At 34.8% G+C, this 7559-nt stretch overlaps 1 long non-coding RNA gene across 1 annotated transcript in view; it reads left to right on the top strand.

Annotated features, from left to right (window-relative positions):
* The window catches only part of LOC110264471, a 1064-nt gene extending 695 nt beyond the window's left edge, over nucleotides 1–369 (top strand). Inside the window, exon 2 of the long non-coding RNA XR_002350654.1 lies at nucleotides 90–369. This is a non-coding gene — a long non-coding RNA (uncharacterized LOC110264471). The remainder of the gene's footprint in view (nucleotides 1–89) is intronic.

Below are 7559 nucleotides of genomic sequence, written 5' to 3'. Positions count from 1 at the left end.
ATTTTTAAGACATATATTAACTAAACACTAATAACAAAAGAGTAATAAAATGAGAGACGATGTGACTGAATTCATTGATGTGGCTGCAGACAGCTATAAAAGGATCGGCGTTGAACACGGAGAAGTGGATCACACAAAATCATGATCTTCCTCGGACCAACTTTTTTTCATCTATTTAATTGCTTTTTCTCTTTTCATCGTACTATGTTTTTCGTTTTTCTCTTGGCTTCAACTTTAACACTTTTCAAGTGGTGCTTAAATACCCTTTAAAAAAACCGTAGGGTTAGCTATGCTTTAAATTTAAAACATGTTTGGTTGTACTTTCAATTTCATTAGAAGTAATTTTTAGGCATCCTACATTAAAATTTATGCTTGGGCAAATGAATAATTATTAATATCATTTCTATTTTTTCATTATATTGTCAACGTTTTAAAATTCCTACTGTTAACTCGATCACAAATTACTAATAAAAGAGGTGATATATGATAAATGTTGCTAATAATTTCTCTGATAGTAGTATCGTAGAAGTATCCTAAAACATTTTAGATACATTAAAAAAAATTAATTTATAAAAAAATTACGATATTATGTTCTTTTTAACCTCACATCATCATCATCATTATCATGAAGGTCTTATATCATATGTAAAACCATTTTTTTCTCTGTTAAATTGTAAAAAAAATAACTAACAAATTATAGTTCAAATGACATAATCTACTCATTTTTACTTAGAGGTCTCGAATTTAAATCTCATTTCTAACTTAAAAAAAATTATAAAGGATAGAAGTTAAGAAGATATTCATTCTTCATTAGTATTTTTTAGGGATAAAACATAAGATAGATAACTTTGAATTATTTTTAAATGTTTGGGACGCAAATATGAAAAAAATATTAGGAACAATTTTGATATATATATCTTAAATAATTGGGACAAATAATATTTTATTTTTTAATTTATATTTTATAATCAAATTTTACAATAAATAAACAATATAATGAAATTAAACTCGTATTATAATCAAATTACAATTAGATGTACATTGGCCTTTCCTTCAACCTCAAGTTGGCGGTTCCACAAATGCTTTTTATCATATCAATACTTTTACCTATAATAACGAGTAAATGTAAATTAACGAGTAAAAATGAAACAAAGTAAATCGGCGTTGGATCAATTTGTCAATCTCAACGTGAATTCTTATGACCTCTCCTTTAATGATTGACTGAGTTAGGAGGCCATTATCTCTATCATTCGTTCTAAAAGTACTCATCAAGAAGCAGAAACCTCAAAAATTTATTTCAGTTACAGAAATGTTCTTCCTCAATACGCTAGCAGTGGCTCCGAATTTAAAATAAAACACCTTCTTCTACAATTATTACGCTAGTAGTGACTGCAAAATTGAGGTAGAAAGATATTGTTTCTTATTTTGCAGGCATAAATACAAAATTGTGAGATAATATATGTCGCACACATTTTGAATACGACACTCATCGATACTTGTTCGACACACGTGTTTTTTGTGTTTAACTATGTCTTAATAAAAAATAAAATATTTTTTACCGGACACTTAGACATACCTAAATACTATCATGTCTCAGACTCTCAGCGTGCACAGTTTTATTATTAACATGTATTTTTAAAATGAATTTAAAAATAGTATATATTATTATTTATTAAAATAAAAAATATTTTAAATATTTTATATAATAAAAAAATATTAAAAATAATTAAAAATTAATTTATATTTTAATATCAATAAAATATCAAAATATTATTATAATTTATCTAATAAATAATTTATATTTTATATATACGTCGTATTTTGATATGTTATAAGAATTTAAAATTTATGTATCTTCATCTTTCATATTACATCGTATCTTGATTAGTTTCTGTGCATTATAGGTTTTACATATTTGACAAAAGAATGTACAATTAGCTTTCACTGTACTATCTACATTTTTTTTTATTTTTGGACACATTATGATATACAAATTTTTTAGGTCTAATAGCCCTGTTATGATCTACAATTTTATTACTCACAAATTCACAATTAAAATTGTATTTTCATAAAAAAGGTTTTTGGTCTCCCACAGTTGAAAATTTCTAAGAATGTGTTTAGATTTAGAAAATTATGAAGACTCATGCACACTTTTTTATATAAAGTTAATAAATAGATGAGAATTGTTAGATAATAATTTAATCAAATATATTAAATTTTATAATAATTCTCAACTAATAACTTTACATGAAAATAACTGCATAGCGAACTTTATGATGAGTACGGCACATTATATATACTGGTGGGACCATTTTTTTCTCTTTCTTCTTCTATTCTCTCTTCCAAATTTTCTCTGTTACTTTTTTCTACCTTTTCGACATCTGTGAAGTTTAGTGTGGGCAATTTTCTCAGTTCCAAATTAGTAAATAATAGTCTATTTTTTTAATCTTAATTAGAATTATTTGATTTACGGTTTACATGTTAGATAAAATTATTAGGTATAAATCATTTGCAGGTTAGAATAACAGATTTATTGTTTACATGTTAGTTAGTTAGACGTACTTTTAAGTGTTGTTATGTTATGTGGATCATGTTATGTCACCGTCTTTTAGTATAGTGGCTATCTATGAACATATTAAAGAATATAGAAAAGTATATTATTAGATAATTTAGTCAGAGGTATTAGATTGCGTTGTGAATTAGAAGGTAATTAGTTGAATAATCAATTAAATTTAGGGTTAAGCTTAAAGTTAGTAGGTTTATAAGGTATTTTTCATTTAGTTTATTTTTTAATAATCTAGTGTGTGATTTTATTTTACTAGATTGTGTTTCGATGGAGCCACAGTTATTGGGTTATGAGCATGAGATGTATAGATTGGATCACGCTGAGCACATCGCTGGGAGGTTTGATCGAGTGGTATGATTTTTTAACCTTTTTTTTATGTTATTGTATTGAATAAAAAGTGAACTTGCTATTGTATTTATTCACGGTACCTTCTTTTATTAATTTTTTTTCCGTTTGGTAGGCGCCTTGGATCTTGCGCACCAGACGGAATTTGATGACACGGCCGCTGGAGCAGATTAGGCCAGTACGTCGCATATATGGTCGAGTTCGAGCATGATTAGTCTCTTGCCTCGGCGTTCATAGAGAGGTAGAGGCTTGAGTCCTACACATTTCATTTACCGTATGAGGAGATGACTATCACCCTACAGGACGTGGCCTATCAGTTGGGACTCAAGATTGACAATGATCCTGTGAGTGGATGCATAGGTGGGTGGGAGCAGCACCACCAGGGATGGACTATTAAGGAGTTATGTGAGCAGATACTGGGTGTTGTTCCCGGCCCAAAGGACAGACAGTCTCAGACGAAGTGGACTATGAAGCTCACTTGGTTCCACAACACGGTTTGTGGAGAGTTAGAGCAGGATGCCACAGAAGAGCGCCTGATGAGATATACGAGAGGATACATCATGCAGTTGATAGGTGGTATCCTCTTCCCCGATGCATCTGACTCTCGGGTGCATTTCAGGCGGCTTCCTCTGCTGGAGAACCTTGATGCGTGTGACCGGTTGTCGTAGAGTTTGAATGTGCTGGCATGGTTGTACCGCCAGATGTGCTGGGCCACAGAGCATGGTCAGCGCAACTTGGGAGGATGTGTCAGCTTGATGCTTTCTTGGGCCTACCACCGTATTCCGTTAGTACGGCCCGATGGGTTTGACGCTCGTCGCTTTCCCCTGGTCGAGAGGTATTATAAACACTTACCAAAGTTATTCAACTCATTATTAACTTTATTATTAGTAATGAAGGATAAAATATTATTGTTGTTTGTTGTGTTGGTGGGTTCAGTACCGGCCGAACATTGCCACAGGCGAGAGCAGGCTGAGGCAGTACAGGTGTACGCTGACCGGGATTGGGATGCTGAATGTAAGTGATTAATATTTAGTTAACTATTGTACCTGTTTCATATGATTATCTAAATTTTGTCGTGCATTTGTGTTCTGTGAACAGGTTGAGTGGACTCTATATGTTGACCCGCAGCTGGTTGGGCTTGTTCCACCGGCGATAGCAGAGGCGGATGCCTCGGCGACGGTTGTATGTCCACTGTTGTGCTTAGCTATCATCGAGTAGCATCAGGTGGACCGGGTAGTACGTCAGTTCGGTGGCCTGCAGCTCTTCCCACTAGGCCACTGAACATTTGCGCTCATCAAGCAGCACATGATAACTCTGTTGCCTAGATCCCGGAACTGCCGCTAACTCTTCAACCGTGAAGTTTGTCCTGAACCGATCAAACTGGTAAACATTCATAGTGTTCACGTACTTTGAGTTGAATTATGTGGCCTTCATCAATGTCTGTGAGAATTCAGCACCGACCTGAAGTTGGGCCAGTGCCTCAGAACCCTTCCTTGCAAAAATTTCACCCAAACGAAAATAACTTGACTTAACAAGAGCCGTCATTGACAAATTACGGGAACCCTTCATAACAGCATTAATGCACTTGGAAATATTGGCCGTCATATGACCAAATCGACGTCCCTCATCAGCATACTGTGCCCACTGTGATCGTGACATTTCTTCAAGCCAGTTTGTAATAGCTACGTTTTCTCCCCTCAGTCGGCCATAATAATAAGCGTACTCACGATGCGACTTCGAGTACGCTGCATTAATAAGAACCTTCTTCAAGTCTTTGTTCCTAAAGTGGGTCATGAATTTGGCTGTAATGTGTCTTGTACAAAACGCTTGGAAGGCATGAGGTGGTTTCCATAAACTCCCTTCGTCATTTAGTGCTCCATCAATGGACTTGTGTCTGTCTGAAATCACTAACACTCCTGGTTGTGGTGTAACATGCTCCCGTAAGTATGAAAGAAAGAACGATCACGTCTCATTTGTCTCACCCTCAACAACTGCGAATGCAACGGGCAGAATGTTTGAATTGCTGTCTTGCGCTATGGCCATTAACAAAGTTCCACCGTATTTACCATATAGGTGGGTACCATCAATAGAGATAAGTGGCTTGCAATGCTTGAAGGCTTCAACACATGGTGGAAACGTCCAAAAGACCCGATGAAACATCACAGTGTCGGTGGAGGCAGGCCAGGGCTGTGTCACTAGTTACACCCAAGTACCTAAATGGACATACATTAATCGGCTTTTTGTAGACGGCTGAAGTATTTAATAGCGAATAATTAAACCGGAAATAAATCTTACCTGGCAAGTACATCTGCATAGCAAATAACCAACGAGGAAGCTCGTTGTATGACTCCTCCCAATCACCATATATTCTAGCAATGACTCTCTGTTTTGCAAGCCAAACCTTTCTGTACAACGCCTTGTAACCAAAGTGATTCTCTACATCTCCATGTAGAACCCTGATGCTGATTGTTGGATCGGCCTTGACTATTGTAAAAACGTGTTGTGCAATCACTTTCAAATCCAACCTACGATGATCTTGCCCCATGGAAGTTTGCATACAAGTATGAGGACCAGTGTATCTCCTAACTTCCCACCTTTCTTGCTTTCGGCGATATGATATAAGTATGCTCCCATTACAACCGGGTCCGAACTGGATACATCGTGCATTGTACCTCCAATGGTCACTCTCTACTATCTTGTACTCCGCAACCCTCCTGATGTTGTACTGCTTAACTGCCAACATGACTTCTTCCTTGTTCCCAAATTGTTGTCCAACCTCAAACTCATTGCTTGGGTCTTCTTCAGGACCTCCTTGGATAAACGACCAATCCGAAGTTATTGCATCGAGACTCAACCTAGTGAAATGATCTGGCCAGTCATATAGTCGAGAAATGGCAGGCTGTGTCAGAGCAATCTATGTGTCACCGTATTAGCTCATCTCCTCTTCCATGTCACCATCATCAGGGATTTCGGGTGGTTCTTCGTCAGCATCGTCTCCATCATCGGGGTTGACTTCATACTGCTCCATCATCGGATCTCTGATAGCAGAACCATCATGACTTTCAAAACCTTCGTCCATTAAGTCAACGTTACGAACTTCAACATTAGACCCCTCCTGACTACCCTCAGGTGGCATATTTAGATCCACCATGGTCCTTCTGATAGTTCGTCTAACAACTCCACTCGTCGGACTATCATCGACAGTATCTACAGATGATCCTCGGCCACCAAAGTCAACAAGAAACACGGATAATTCCAACAAATGAATATTGGCCCATCGGTTGTGCCACGACCTTATAAGCGTACGTTCTCGTCGTCGCGCAACCTGTACCTAATTCAAAACAATAGAAATATCGCTCACAACGATGGTCTGATAAATATACTAGTAACAGAGACAAAGACAACACAACTATAATATACCTTTTACAAAATAAATTGCCATCTAACTCGGTCGGATATCTGTAGTAAATTTTTTTCACCCTTTTAGATTCCTGCTATTCGAGGGCATGCAATATCAAATTCTTCAAGGCTGTTAAACTGTTGACTTCCAGTGTCATATACATAATTATCGGTTGGCCCGATTTAGAAACAATTGAACCTTCTTCATTATACACTATTTCACCATTGTAATGAATGGATAACAATGGATTTCCTGACATCGTAGCAATAATGTTAACAGTAAAGAAGAAAGTAATTAGAGAAATTATTGCTGCTTGATATCCTACAGACTTGCTTTTATCTCCAAACTCATCATAGAGTTCGCCCGGGGTGCGACGAACTTGCTCTTAATACCCAAAAAAAAAAAAATCGTATCCTTGAAAATAAAGCTGAAAAATCTTTTCTGGAGAAATAATTAATTTTTTTATTTTACAAATTAAAAAAATCCTCTTAACTGACCATCCTCTCAAACTTTACCTTTTGATCCATGGCCACCACGAGCATTATATTGATCTGACCATTTTCACCACTAAGGCTTCTCCCTAGTCGTACAATGTTTATCCTTGTCATGGATGTTATGGATTTTTCCATCTTTGAAACAAGGAATCAGTTTATGGAGAATAGAGAAGTTAGAGGCATGCTTATATAGAAAGCATTTGATGTTGGTGAGGGAGTAGTTTGAAGGGGCCTAGAAATAGTGTTGGAGATAAAGAGCAAGAGTGGAAGGAAGAAAAAAGACAAAAATAATATTGGAAATGGGTGCTAAAAGAAGAAAGAAAAAAAAAGTAAAGTAATTAAAATAACAAAATTATTTACCTTTTGTTTTCAAAATTTTCAAGAATTTTAAAAATGAAAATAATCAACCAAACAAACTTTTTCATTGTTTTCTATTAACAGAAAACATATAAACTAAACACATCTTATATTTGACATATAAGACATGAATATAAATATTGTGTTTTCAGATATTGAATTAGTGTATTTTGTGTGATAAAAAGGACATAAAGATATTAATAAGAAATATAATTTATTTTATTTTTTTATTATTCTTATTAATTTTTTATAATTATATTTTTTTATTTTTTTTCCTAAATTTTTTTGTGTGAAAAAAATAAAAATAAATTAGACTTTTATAATTTATTTTTTTATATTTAATTTATCATCAAATAAAATATATTAAATTTTATATCTTTATTTTTTGTATCTCATT

Source organism: Arachis ipaensis, chromosome B07, assembly GCF_000816755.2.
Source record: "Arachis ipaensis cultivar K30076 chromosome B07, Araip1.1, whole genome shotgun sequence".
In the NCBI taxonomy this organism is placed as follows: domain Eukaryota; kingdom Viridiplantae; phylum Streptophyta; class Magnoliopsida; order Fabales; family Fabaceae; genus Arachis; species Arachis ipaensis.
The sequence above is the reverse complement of the archived record's forward strand: the minus strand, read 5'-3'. Positions and strand labels throughout refer to the sequence as shown.